This window comes from Panthera uncia, assembly GCF_023721935.1.
Source record: "Panthera uncia isolate 11264 chromosome C1 unlocalized genomic scaffold, Puncia_PCG_1.0 HiC_scaffold_3, whole genome shotgun sequence".
NCBI classification, from domain to species: Eukaryota; Metazoa; Chordata; class Mammalia; order Carnivora; family Felidae; genus Panthera; species Panthera uncia.
The window spans coordinates 53,221,264-53,236,039 of NW_026057584.1; the positions used below are offsets into that span (position 1 = coordinate 53,221,264).

General features: G+C 38.2%; 1 long non-coding RNA gene across 1 annotated transcript; it reads right to left on the reverse strand.

Annotated features, from left to right (window-relative positions):
* Nucleotides 1-252: 252 nt before the first annotated feature.
* LOC125911517 (uncharacterized) lies at nt 253-14,571 on the reverse strand. Its single transcript, XR_007454349.1, has 4 exons — nt 14,103-14,571; nt 889-938; nt 476-564; nt 253-340 (listed from the first exon to the last, which is right to left on the reverse strand). It is a non-coding gene; the product is annotated as an uncharacterized LOC125911517 (long non-coding RNA).
* Between the last annotated feature and the right edge of the window lie 205 nt (nt 14,572-14,776).

A 14,776-nucleotide genomic window follows, 5' to 3' on the forward strand; every position in this document is an offset into this window, starting at 1 on the left:
AATCCACTCATAGGGAAGATTGTCCTTTCTTCCCCTTTCTTTTTAGCATTTATACATTTAGTACCAATAACAAATTCACCAAACTTACTTAACTTAGTATTAAACTCACATTTTTATTAGGCAACCCACACTTCTCAAATTCAGAGGGGTCTATTATGTATCTTAGAAGAACAAAAGTTTCTGAGGCTATGTCCATTGAGAGATCACCAACAGGTTAAATTACTCCGGAAATAAAAGTGTAGATACTCTTGTAAATATTGGTACGTTGAGGTCATCCCAAGGGCAATCTGGAAGACTTCCATGGGCCACTCTCTTTGAAAGTCACGGAATAATGAGATGTCTGGTAAATATGGAAAGCAATAAGAATTATGAAATGCCTTCTGTATGAATGCTCATAAGTTTCACCCACCAAAGGAAAGAACAGGACCAGTCTTGTATGGATAGAATGTATGCTTAGGAAGATGTCTGTCCTTACCCTCTAAAATTTCTCTCAGTGCAATGAATCCATTTGGCCTGGAGAAAATAAATTTAATGTCATTTTAAAAGCCTGGTTTTCACTTCTACCTATGAAAAACAAATTACAAAATTAAAAAGCACATTCTAGTTATTCAGGTTTATTAGCCTATAGTTAAGAACCATATTCCCAGTGCTATTTACTTTTGGCACTCTGCTCACATGGGAGCACATGAAATCTAGTGGTACATAAAATTCTCATTGAAGTCAGGAGATATTTGACCATGGTAAAAATTGGGCCCTCAGTCTCTAACCTTTTGGCCTACCATTTTTTGTTGTTTCTGTGTTCTCACTCTTTGATTCGTTTCTAGGTTGTTCGTCATTTGGCAGAGATACCTGCTAACTATGTGCTCATTTGATGTATTCAGTACCAACCTGTAAAACTGACCTTATCTTGGTTCTTGGATTGTCTTGTTTTGCTTTCACTGAAAAAAAAAAAAAAAAAAGATACTAAAAAACAAATCAAAACAAAAACGAACACAACCAGTCTCCATAGATAGAATCCATTTATCTTGTTTTCTCAAAGATTTATCTTTCATTGTTTCAAGAACTTTCAACAAATAAGCATTAGAGGAAAAGTGCTGACAATTTCAACTTCATTAGTTCAAATGTTATTTTTTCAGTGTCAAAACTTAAAAAGATTATCTAGAAAAGAAATGATTCAAGGCGGTTGTTACAGAATAATTACAGATTTACTCTTAGAGGAAAGCATAATTGCCTATGTACTACATTAAGTGAATATAAACTCCTTCTACGTCATGTAGTTAAAATAAACCAGACACTTTCTGGAAATTACAGTATGAAATTCGCTCATGTCTACCGTCTCGCCCTGGTGTCGCTCTGCTAGACTGGGAATGATGGAACAGGAAGGGGCAGCAGGGTCCCTACATTATTGCTGAGGAGAGTGGCTGCAAGTTGAGTAAGCTGAACGTAGATTTGAAAGATGGGACAACTTCTAAATTGATGTCAGGGCTATAAATACCTGGGAAGCTGCCACCAGAATTTCCAGCCCTGCAAGTAGTTACAAGAAATGGGGAAAGTTCTTTTAAACAAAGATTACTGCCTGGCTGCAAATCTGGGAAAGACAAGGCAACAAAGTATGAGCCTCTCAAAGAGTGGCTTGGGCCAGACCTCGAGGAGTCATCACCGTGTGTGTACCGGACAGAAAGGGTGCTCGTTCTTGCACTGACCTTTACAGTGGGCTGCACAGACCCTTCTGTTGCTCAGTTTACTATGGTTTGAAGCTTTCACACATGTTGGATGACTCTCCAAATACAGTTTACATAACAGCCCAGCTCATGTCTACACATGGAAAACCATATAAAATAACAAATAAAAGTTTACTAAGCGGACACCTATTTCCTATTTTTAGTATATGCCATGCATGCACTCTGTCTTGTACTTTATAAACTATTCTCTTCTATTTTATATAGATAGTAAATAAATCTATAAGAAATCTATCTAAAAATTTTTTTAAGAGAGGGAGAGCAGGGGAAGGGCAGAGAGAGAGGGGGAGAGAGGAACTGAAGCAGGCTCTGCGCTGACAGCAGCAAGCCCGATGCAGGGGCTCGACTCACAAACCATGAGATCATGACCTAAGCCAAAGTCGTACGCTTAACCAACTGAGCCACCCAGGTGCCCCAGAAATCTATCTATAAATTTTAGATAAAATTGAAGATCTATAATGTAGAGATGTATATCATGTATAGATAAATATAGATAACATATCTTTTCTATTTATATAAATGTGAATCATAACTTGCCAGTGGTCTGAGACCACAGTTTGAAAAACAGTCAGTTATAGGGGCACCAGGGTGCCTCAGTCAGTTGAGCAACCGACTCTTGGTTTTGGCTCAGGTCATGATCTCATGTTGATGAGATCAAGCCCACTTTGGGCTCTGTGCTAACAGCACGGAGCATGCTTGGGATTCTCTCTCTGCCCCTCCCCACACATGCTCCTGCACACGCTCCCTCTCTCTCTCTCAAAATAAATAAATTAAAAAAAAAAAAAAAAGAAGTATAGTAAATCCTTCCACAGTGGAGGAAGCTGTCAAGGAAGCTCCAGTGCTTCTCACCTGCCAAAGGGGAGTCTGCTGTTTTGCCTGGTTTCCCTCAACACCAGTGCACCCAGTTTGCACAGAGTTAATTTACGCTTATTACTCTAAGTGTTCTGACGTATTCTCTTTGGGTCATTTTGTATGTTCAACTTGAATGAAAAGTAGAACAACAGGGGCCATGGCTGCTTGGCTCCTATGTCTCCTTTCATAGCTCCTCCCAGGACCTAGCACAGCACATCCGTGCTGCTGGACGGCGGATAGGTGCTGCTGACTGCTAACACAGTTCCGTGATAATTGGAAAGCAATCTAGTTTGATGGGGTGCATGGAATTGTATATGCAGACATTTTTTCCTAACTGAAGCATTTTAGTCTGTAAAACTGGTTGAACTAAAGGTTCAAATTTAAAAGCATATAGTTTGTCCATGATGCTCTCTACCATTCAATCCTTCACCTGTTTATTCATTCATGCCTCAAATATGTATTGAGTGGCTACTATTTGCCAGACGTTATTTTAGGTGCTGGGTATACACAGTTCATGCCCTCAAACAATGTGAGATATAAGGTAACAGGTTTTTCTCAAAACTGTGATTTATTAAAAATTAATAATTGAATTGTCTAATTTTGATTTAGCTGGTACAGATTTCTTGTGTTTACTTTGCTTCCTCAAGGTCATTAATGATATAATCTAAAATAATACCTGATTAAAAAAAAACTTACCTTACCAAAAAATGTACTTGGTAGCATCCCATTTGTTCCCTGCTCATGGCAACATTTGGATCTCAAAATTGATCATAATCCTGTGTTTGTGAAAACTCTCATATTGGTCCATTCAAGGCCCATTCATCCAACTACTTACCTACCTACCTACCATATATAAACTGATTTATAGATGTCATATGTTCCCAAATATCCCAATGTTGTAAAGTTGTTGTAATTAAAGCAGCACTTACAAGTGTCTGTGGTCAGGGTTATTACTTTTTTGTTGCCAGAGGAACAGAACAGAGAGCTTGAAACAGACTTGTGCGACTTTTAGTACATGTCTGAGGGGATGTGGTAGATCACTGGGGAAAGGAAAGGCAATTGAATCAACCGAGCTAGGAACACATGTGGATTGCCAGCATTGCCTAAAGACAGACTAAGAAATCAAGTGTCAGAAGCTAAACTTGAAAACTTTTAGAAGAAAATATGGGTGAAAAGTCTTTCTAGCCTCAAAATGGAGAAGGATTTCTTAAGATAGAGAAGTACTAATCACGAAGGAGATCACTGATAAACTTGACTACTCTAAAATTAAGAACTTCTGCTCATCAAGCCATCTTTTAAAAAAGATAGAAGACAAGCTAGAGACTGGGGGATGTAGCACACATAACTGACAAGGATCAGAACCCAAATGACGCGAAGCATTCCATAAATTAAAAATGATACGCATCCTGCTCTTCCTCTACTCGCAAACGTATCCTTGCTTCCTCTTGATTCTCCTATTCATCCAACACCAAATTAGATATTGTTTGAGTGAGTTGTTCATTATTATCTTTATGCCATTTCCTCACACTAGAATATGGCCACCACCCGCTGGACTGTTGACACCCCAAACATTTCTGTGGGTAAAATCCATTACTCCCAAGAACCTTCTTTGAGGACTCCCACCCATCACTGCTTATTCCTTAAAAATTCACAGAGTCCATTCATATTTGAATACTATATTCACATATTTATTTTTGAATTCTGATTTTTTAGATATTGTATCCACCCTGTTACACTTTAACTTTCCCCCCAATTTAAGAACTCTTGCATTCCATTCTATTTTCAAGGTTCCTCCTCTGCCTGGCTTTTCCGTCGACAGCTTAGCCTAGTGTTGTCCCTGTGATGGGGACCCCGCGAGTGGCTGACTGACTGCAACCATAAAGATTTTATTCAATTTCATCACGAGCACTTCAAAAAAGTAGAACAAAATTAAGGTGGATTTATCCAAGGAAATAAGAAAAAGACAGCAGTTTACGCAAGTAAATGCCTGACAGAGATCTTAGGCCAGTTATAGAGACATATGGAAGAGATTTAAAAATATCCATTTACAAAGAAATTGTGAAGGAGGAGGAAAGCAATGTAAACAAGCCAAATTAAGGAAAAATTACATATTGGAGCAAGACAATAAGCAGCAAGTTTCAGAAAACATTTCAATGGCAGTAAAAAGTTCAAGTAGGGTGGCAACAAATAAAAGTAAATGACTGAACCAATTAGCACTCTAAGTAAGAGATTGCTTAGAAGATAAAAACCCAGATGTGTTTGTATCTCTTACTTTAGAAAAAGTAGGCAGAGAGCTACCTTCATCAGACAACAATTTTCCTGGGACAACAGATGTAGGCAGTTAAAAGAAAAAAAAAGTTACCTGCAAGCAAATTAGATGAGGCAGAAATTCTAGATAGTCTATGTTCATGATTTGTATAAGAAAAAAAGTGATAAAGCATTGATTTAGGCATTTTTAAGATGAGACCAGGATCATAAGGTCTCAGAAGGATGACAATATAACTAGGTAGGAATTAATCCATTGACTACAGATTGTATAGGTTGAGCTATCAACAGTGACTTTAGTTTGGGCATTTAAGATGCTCCAATTTCTTTGATGACTCAAAAGTACTAGAATGAAGGAAGTTATTTGTAAATTGGAACTTCACTAAAACATTACCTTCTAGTAGTGAAATATACAAGGGGAATCCACCTGCATTTCAGCTGCTGGGTTATGTGAGCACCAAAAAATCCTCATTATAAAGCTGGTTCATGTGGAAGGTTCTTCTTTGACAGGAATCCTGAGGATAGGATTTCAGTACAGTGAGGCACCATCTTCCCCCTTGAGGTGCCCGTGGTTGACACACATTTTGGGTTGAAACCTAGACATCAACAGTTTTGGGGCAGTAATTCCATGCCTAGTGCTGCATGAAATGCTGTCAGATTAGGTCAGAGAAAGACAAATGTTTTCTGACATTCTGCATTCTGTATGCAGGCAGTGGATTAATATAGATACATCCACTCAGTCTTTAGCCAGCCATGAAATGAGGGGTGAAATGAGAAGCATGGAGGCTCTGGAAACTGATAATATGAGATCAAGTCCAGGCTCTGGACCCATGCTGGGTGACCTTGGGTAACTCACTCTTCCCGAACCTAATCTGATAAATGGGGGTAGGAGTTTGGGGTTGTGGGGGGTTATCTCCATCCCAGGGTTATTGTGAGAATAGCTTTTGAGCATGCATGTGAGAAAACGTTTGTAATCATTAATGTCCTGTAAAATGAGAAAAGTCAAAGAGGATGAGAACTGAGAAGTCTTGACCTTTAGGATCTGATAGATCACTGATTTTATTGGAAGTGGAAATTTGATTGAGGAGATGATAGATCTGATTGAGGAAATGGTGGGAAAGTGTAAACAGCGAGCAGAGGCAGTTTTTTCTAAAAAGGTTCTTGTGTATTTGCCTCCCTGAATAGAGTAAGCTTTTAAGTCAGAGATTGTATTTTGTTTTTTAAAAGATATTTCAAGGGGAACCTGGCTGGCTCAGTCGGTTAAACATCTGACTTTGGCTCAGGTCATAAGATCTCAAGGTACCTGAGTTGTGGCCCCACACTGGGCTTGCTGTTGTCAGCACAGAGACTGCTTTGATCCTCAGTCTCTCTCTCTGTCCCTCCCCCACTCACACATGCTTTCCCTTTCTCAAAAATACATAAACATTAAAAAAAATATGTATCTCGGGGCACCTGGGTGGCTCAGTCAGTTGAGCGTCCGACTGCGGCTCTGGTCATGATCTCACGGTCCGTGAGTTCGAGCCCCGCGTCGGGCTCTGTGCTGACATCGCAGAGCTTGGAGCCTGTTTCAGATTCTGTGTCTCCCTTTCTCTCTGCTCTCTGCCCCTCCCCTGCTCATGCTGTGTCTCTCTCGGTCTCTCAAAAATAAATAAACGTTTAAAAGTTTATTATTTTTTTAATGTTGGACGCTCAACCGACTGAGCCACCCAGGCTCCCCACGTTTAAAAAATTTTTAAGAAAATATCAAGTTCCACTACAGAGCTACATATCAGGTTATTATGTACGAATAGTCACTTAAAATTTTGGTTAAACAAGTGTTGATGATACAAGACAGAATGAAAGAAGACAGTAGCTTTAGGTGAAGCAAAATCAAGGGAGAGTTTCCATTTTGTTTTGAAAATAGTAGACCCCTAAATGTAATTGTAAGAGAGCAGACTGTGCAGGTATTATCTGAACTGGTGGAGCCATGCAAGAGGAAATAAGATCAAGAATAAAGAGGGCTGTACTGAAAGAACCATGAGAAATCGGCATCAGGTGTGCAGCTAGGTGGCATCATCTTGGAGATCCTAAAGGTAGAAAAACGCTAAGGTGTTCTTTGTGGTGAAGAAAAAAGTTGACAATGCTGAAGTCAGGTGGTGTTTACCTTCCAGGCATGCAGGAGATTGGTTTTTCCTGTTGGTTAAGAGGGCAGGCTTGGGGATTTGAGATGGTTGAATGTTGCCTAAGAAGTTAATATGAGGTAAGAAATGGATAGTTGAAAGGGACCTGGTGTAGGGATATCAGGATATCAGGAGTGATGAAAAGGAAGACTGAGTGTGAATTACAGGTTAGGAATACTGAAGAGGGAGGGCTTAGTGGCTAGATATTTAGTCATTATCATTGGAGTATACCTGGGGAAAGAAAGGTGTACTTGTGGCTTGCCAAACTTTCGTCTCGAATGGCCCGACCTGACGGTTTATTTTTTTCTTTCAATAGAAGAGGGTAAGCAGGATGCCTGGTACGCAACTTAAGAATTGCTTAGAAGAGGGGTGCCTGGCTGGCTCAGTTGGCTAAGCACCCGACTCTTGGTTTCAGCTTAGGTCATGATCTCACCGTTTGTGGGTTCGAACCCCGTGTTGGGCTCTGCAGCTGGCAGGGTGGAGCCTGCTTGGGATTCTCTCTCTCTCTCCCTCTCTTTCTACCCCTCCCCCATTCATCCTGTCTCTGTGTCTCTCAAAATAAATAAATAAACTTAAAAAAAAAGAATTGCTTAGAAGAAATAAGCTTTTGAATTAGAAATGAGGAAAATTAATAGGTAAATTTGGAAGCACTATGAGGAAGAAATATTGAATAATTGAATCTGCCTAGAGATGGCAGGGTTGTCTTGAGAAGAGTAAACTCCTAGGAATAGGAAAATTCATGTGGGCCAGGGAGTATGATGACCAGTTGGGATTAAAACAAATGAAGTTTAATCTCATGATTCTTGGGATGAGGTTGAGTGGCATCCCAAGGCTAACCTAGACAGACTATGCCTCTTCCTTCCTTGTCCAAATTGTGCTGAATATTTATTTTTTCATTAAGCAAAATAAATACATAGATTACAACAAATAAACTCTAGGTTTCAAAAACTCTGATACTTCCACAGATTGTTGAACTAGCTTTTGAATTTGCTAAAACTGAGTGTATATTACTTCATCCTGTGCTCACTGATTTTTGGAAGGCATTTATCACTTTTATTACAACAGTTACTACGTGATTATATCATGCTTATAAAGTGTCTAGTTAACGTAAAATAGAATAATTTATTTTACCATTTTTTTCTGTTGTTGGGCACTTAGTTTGCTACCCATTTTTCTTCTTATTCAAGCTAAAACGTAATGAATATCTTTGTACCTATTGCTTTGCTTTGATGTGTTAGTGTGTCTCCGGGATAATGTGGGCTTGCTGTGTTGAAGGGTATGTACACGAATAAGGTAACTTCCTGAGAGGTTATATCAATTTACAGTCCTATTAATAGTGCATGAGAGCATGCCCAATTGTTTAATAGTCTCATATAACAGATAAGTATGACCTTAGTATAATGAAGAAAATAAAAAGTAAACTCTGTCTTGAGGCTTTTAAATCAGGAAAACCTAACATATGTGAAAGAAATAGATGGTATATACCACAGAATACAATAATGAAGGTATATCCAAGTATATTTTATGTGACTTGTATAGTGTGCTTGAAATGTATCAATCAAAACTTTTGCAAATCAGTTTATATGGATGGGTTTTACATTTCCTTCCATCTGTGCATGCATTGATTTATTTTGCTTGTGATCACACTTTATCAGTTATTTTCTCCTTTCCTGTTTATGTTGCAACCAATCATTTTCCACGTTACTTACTACAAAGTCCTAACAAACATTAAAAATAACTACATAATATTCCTTTAACAAGATGTGTTTAACTATTCTCCTTTGATTGCTTTCAGTTTTCCTTATCATTAGTAAAGCAATGACACTTTCTTTTGGCCCATTTTTTCCCTCTACATTTAACATTGTTTCCATAAGATATAGCCTTATATTGAAATTACTGAGTCAATAATCATTTTAAGAGTTTGGTAAAAAGAGTTTGGCATGCTGTTTTAAATAAATGTTTTTGGGGGTGACTGCATGGCTCAGTTGGTTAAGCATCTGCCTTCAGCTCAGGTCATGATCTCATGGTTCATGGGTTTGAGCCTCAAATTGGGCTCTGTGCTGACAGCAGCCCCTCTTCTGCTTGCTCCCTCTCTCAAAAATAAACATTTTAAATGAATGTTTTTAAATTTTTAGTGAGCATGAACTTTGCATATACTTGTCCTTTGTTTATACAAGATTGTCCTTTAGCCTAATTTCTCAACCTTGGCTACTGTTGGATGATACTTTGTTGTGGGAAGTGTCCTGTGTGTTGCAGATTGATTAGTAGTATCCCAGTTCTCTACATACTAGATGCCTGCAGCACCCCTAACTTGTAATAACCAAAACTGTCTCCAGATATTGCTATTATCTGCCAGGGGATAAAATCAGACCTTCTGAAGAATCTTATTTTTAGCAAATAAATTTTCGATAATATAGTAAACTACTTGTTTAGTCATTCTGTTTTGAAAGTTTAGATGCTGTTGGGGTGCCTGGGTGGCTCAGTCAGTTAAGCATCTGATTCCGGGTCAGGTCATGATCTCATGTTCATGAGTTTGAGCCCTGTATCAGGCTTTCTGCTGTCAGTGCAGAACCCACTTTGGATCCTCTGTCCCCCTCTCTCTGTCCGCCTCCCCCACCTCACACATGCGCTTTCTCTCTCTCTCGCTCAAAAAATAAATAAACGCTAAAAAAAAGTTTAGATGTTTATATCTGAAGTAAGAAATATTCATCTGTTAAGTGTGAAATAATAGCAAGTGAGGACAGGCTAAAAAATGAAGCTTTTTGAAGTTTTTCTTTTTAATGTTTACTTATTTGTATTTTTTTTTTTTTTGAGAGAGGGTGCAAGCAAGGGAGGGGCAGAGAGAGAGGGGGTGGGGGACAGAGGATCCCAAGCAGGCTCTGGGCTGACAGCAGAGAGTCACATGCAGGGCTCGAACTCAAACCATGAGATCATGACCTGAACCAAAGTTGGACACTCAACCGACTGAGCCACCCAGGCACCCCCTTTTGAGGGTTTTTAAAAACTAACAGAGCCTATTGAGGTCAACCTGTAAAGTTTTGTGATAGTGCTAAAGCTGAACAGATAGGGAAACAGAGGGCAAGGAATTTAATTCAACTGCCCAAGTTCACTTTCCAAGTAGCCTGGACTAGAAATTCAAGTCTCTATGCCCAGGCTTTAGGTCTTTTCATAATCCGACACTATAGCTTAGGCCATTCTGCTCTCCATTATAACACAGCTGGGTCCATCTCCTTTAAAGGAACCTTTTTCAGAAAACCTGCCTAAGCTACAATAATTTTAACCTCTCCAGTGGAATATGTCTCTATTAGCATGGAATTCTTCAGCTAATATTTGATGTCACTTGTACATAAGGGTTGATCCTAATAATTTGAAAATTCTTGGAGGGTAGTTAGGTCGAGGGCTCTGACCATAGAGGGCACTCACAAAACAGTACTACCTAGGGCAGCTTCAACAGCATCTTGAATTATCTTATTAGGATTATGATGTCCACTTAAACTGGCCAAGAGGTGCTAGCCCCTTATAAAAAGGAGATGAGCTTTGGCCAGCAGTAAGGAAGGAAGTAGAAAATGTGGGCCAAAACTATTCTCAAATTGGGTACATGATCAGTAAGTTATCTTTAATAAGATTGAGAGATGGGAAAAGTACTGATAAATTGGAAAATGAGGGACCTGAGAGGCTAACTGAAAATGTTAAGTTACTACAGGGAAAACAACACGCAGTTAGTATTGGAGTAGAAATGGAAACAGCAACCATTGTTTGGTCTATAGTAAAACCATATCGTTTCTATGGAGTGTATAACTCTGTGTTTTTCTCCACTGTATCCCCAGTGCCTAACGCAGACTTGTACATCAAACATATAATATTTGGTGAAGAAATGATTGGATGACTGTGTGAACCTCACTTCCTGCAAATCACTCCCTTTGCTGCAACAGAGTCAGGGTCTGGCCTTACATGAGCTGCATTCAAGCTTGCATTGAATGCCTACAACTGATTTGGTTCAGTCCAGGCACTGCAGGTGTGGGATGAATGCTAACAAAAAACAAGAACCAGCCTTAGGCTTTAAGAGTCAGAAAATCTTATTGAAAAGATAGGGTATGAGATAGCTACCATCCTAAGGAGTTGTTTAGAGAAGTTCAAAGGTTGTCCAAAACAGAAGGATTGTGAGAGGTCAAAGTCTACAACATATTTGGAATTTGTCAAGATCTGGGGTCTTCCTCTTCGCCCTCACAACTCCTTTCCTGCAACCCTGCCTTAAGGTGACCAAGTGGAGAATGGCTTCACAAGCTACAGTAGTGGAGTGAAAAGCAGAAAATTAGCAGCAAGTGAAAAGCAGAAAATTAGGAACCATTTATTATGCGAACAGATACTAAGCTGCTCTTTGTAAGGTACTACATATTAGGTATTATAAGGGACTAAAGAACAAGTAGGATATGATTTCTACTCTCAGTGGAACTTATAGTCCCATCAGTACTTTTGATTAACCTCAAGAAGCAGCATAGAAGGAACTTTTTAAAGATGAGATGAACTTGAGTTGAAATTTTGGCTCTGTCAGTTTGTGACTTTGGGCGTATCACAAACTTACTGACTCTTACTCTCCCCATCTGTAAAATGGTATTCATTATTTCTCCCTCATAGGATTCTATGACAATCACATGAGACAAGGCACATACAGTATGAGGAATGCAGTGTTCCTTGATAAGGAATAGAGTGTTAGCTGTTGAGACACTGAACTTCTTAAAAATTATTCAACATGCAAAGTTCAACATCAGTAATTTATCTAAAAGTATGACATAGGTTAAAATGAAAAGTTTTCTTTAAAACTATAATTTTACATCAAAAGGTTCTAGTTATTTGGGAGCTTCCCCAGTTACCAGGCAGTTGTGAGTCAAGTGCGCAAGGGAGAGAACTGAAGAACTCAGCCTAAGGAATAAATCAGTGTTTGTGAAAGGAGTATTACCACATCTTTAGATTTACAAAAACCTGAAGGAAATCAAAATTGCAAATGCAGTTCAAAGAAGATTAATTTTTACATCTATCTCAGAGCAAAGAGCCAAACTCCCAAACTCACATAGGGGAGTATGTGCCATCTAATCAGGAAAGGATTTGGGGATATCGTGAAGTTGGTGGAACCTTCATTTTGGGGCCCAAGGCAGTGCTGGATTAAGTTTCAAAGGGACAGATACAGAAGAGGCATGTTATTACTGCCAATCCGAAGTTAGGGTCGAGAAGGAATACTTTTACAATATTGATCACCTGTGGACACAAAAGATATTATTGCCTGGCGGGGTGGTGGGATATATTGTATACAAAGCACCAATTCTACTAAATCTCAAAAACATAAATTTTTATGAGGAAAGGGTGAAACCAAGCAGATCTCGGTCACACTTGGGAAAATACTTAAATAATTAATTTTAAAATATCAGGGTAAAGCAATCATAATGTGTTTAATGCAAAAAGGAAGACATATTAGTTAGCAAGGAATTTAAATGCATGACCCTTCTCTGCTAAGAGTATTCAAATAAAATAGGAAGATAAAAGGAAACAACTCAATGTCTGGTTAAAAATATAATTGGAGGCCAAGAGGCCAATTCTTTTTCACAGAATATTGGTGATTCCCATAAAAACAATCCCCCAAGACAGGTAGAGAAAGAGACTAGCCCAGCTCCTAAAGTAGGCCTGAGATTTAGCAATGAGTTTTATACCTCCTCTCCCTCCAAATGCAGATACCCCAATTAGACTTAACAGATAATACAATTACATTTAAAATGAGATGAATATAAATCACAAATTGATAACTCAGAAATAACCTTATGATTTCCACTTAAAACAAACTTCTTAACACTTTTTTATATTTATTTATTTTTTTTAGATTTAAATGTCTAGGTCCAGTGGGAAATTTCTATATAAAACCAACTCATTAGATTCAAAATCTATATCTATTCCATTATTTTTTCATCAAACATGGAAAAATATAGTGAAAATCACCTATCAACAAAACCTCAATATTTGTGTTTCAGTTCATTGTTATCATCTTGAGTAGGCAGACATCCTTAAAATAATTATTATCAGTGAATTTGAACAAATACCAATTTTTTGCTGAATCCAACTTGGGGCTTCTAAGAACAAATTTCACTACAACATGGATGGACCTAGAAGGCATTATGCTAAATGAAATAAGTCAGAGAAAGACAAATACCATATGATTTCACTCATATGTGGAATCCAAAAAACAAATGAACAAACAAAAAAGGAGAAACAGATCCATAAGTACAGAGAACAAACTGATGGTCGCCAGAGGGGAGGGGATGGGGGGGGTATTGGTAAATAGGTGAAGGGGAGTGGGTGGTACAGGCTTCCAGTTATGAAATGAATAAGTCACAGGAACAAAAAGTACAGCACAGAGAATATAGTCAATGGTGTTGTAATAGTGTTGTAGAGTGACAGACAGTAGCCACCATTATGATGAGCATAGCATAATGTATAGAGTTGTTCAATCACTATACAGTGTACCTAAAACTAATGTAACATTGTTTGTCAACTATACTTCAATAGTAAAAGAAAAAAAAAAACAAGAATAGGGTGAGTGGTATTTCTCACAAGTAAGGACACACAATGACATGATGAAATAGAATGAATTTAGAAAAAAGAACAAATGTCAACTAAAACACCTATCCCATTAATTTCTCATACTATGTGGAACATAGTATGTGAAACAAAAGATTTTCTGGTATTTGTAGAATTCATGCACCCTTGTAAACAAATAAAATTTAGTAGCCTATTAAAACAAGGTTTACTATCTTATCTAGTTCTAAGTTGCTCTGAAAGTCCCGGATACAATTTGTTTTGTATTTCTAAGACACTTTAGACCTTATTGCCCAATACGGAGATAAAACTCCTATTTATTTCCCAAGTAGTTGTTGACATAAATTACAATGAACATATATCAGATATTGTAGAGTTTGCAAAATATTTTCCTGTTTGCTTTGTCCTCAGGACCAATATTTTCCCATATTATAGATGAGGAAACTGAAGTTTAGAGTGAATGGAGATTATTATTCAATGCAGCTAGTGAGTAAATGCTACCTACGTCAGAGCTCAAGCCCTGCTTGTCCAACACTAGAACCAGTGCTTTCCGAATTATATCATACTGAAGCCATCTGAAAGTAGAGTTTATAAGGAAAGATTCATAGTGGAGATTATTAAAAAGCTAAACAGGAGTTACGAGATATTCTGAGGGGAAGTTTGCAGTGGCAGAAAAGCAAAACATGAGCAAGACATTCATCAGCCAATGGCACCCGCATTCCCATAGTTTCCAAAGTGTTTCGTATACCATTCTTTTGAGCATCACAGTAATCTATTGAAACAAGGCTGATATAACTGTCCTGTCTTACAGACGAAGAAACTGAGGTCTCCAGGCTTAAAAGTGACAGCTGAAATTGGAATTCAAGTTTTCTATCCTAGTCAGTTTTCTTCCACTGCAAGAATGGTTTGCAAAATATGGCCCTCAGCCCTGAGACAGGTGTTGTTCATGGCGGCAAAGCAGTCTAAAATATCTATAGGGCCTTGTTTTATAACATCTTGTGGTAGAAAACTGTTACCCACTTCTTACTGAGTAAAACTAAGTGATTTATGAAATCTTTTAAATTTGTTGATGATGTTCTTATCACCAAGTTCTTAATCCAATGGATACTGTGACTATGTGGACATAGTTTTTCTTGCTGCTGTTGTTTGTTTGTTTTTTTGTAATCTCTACACCCAATA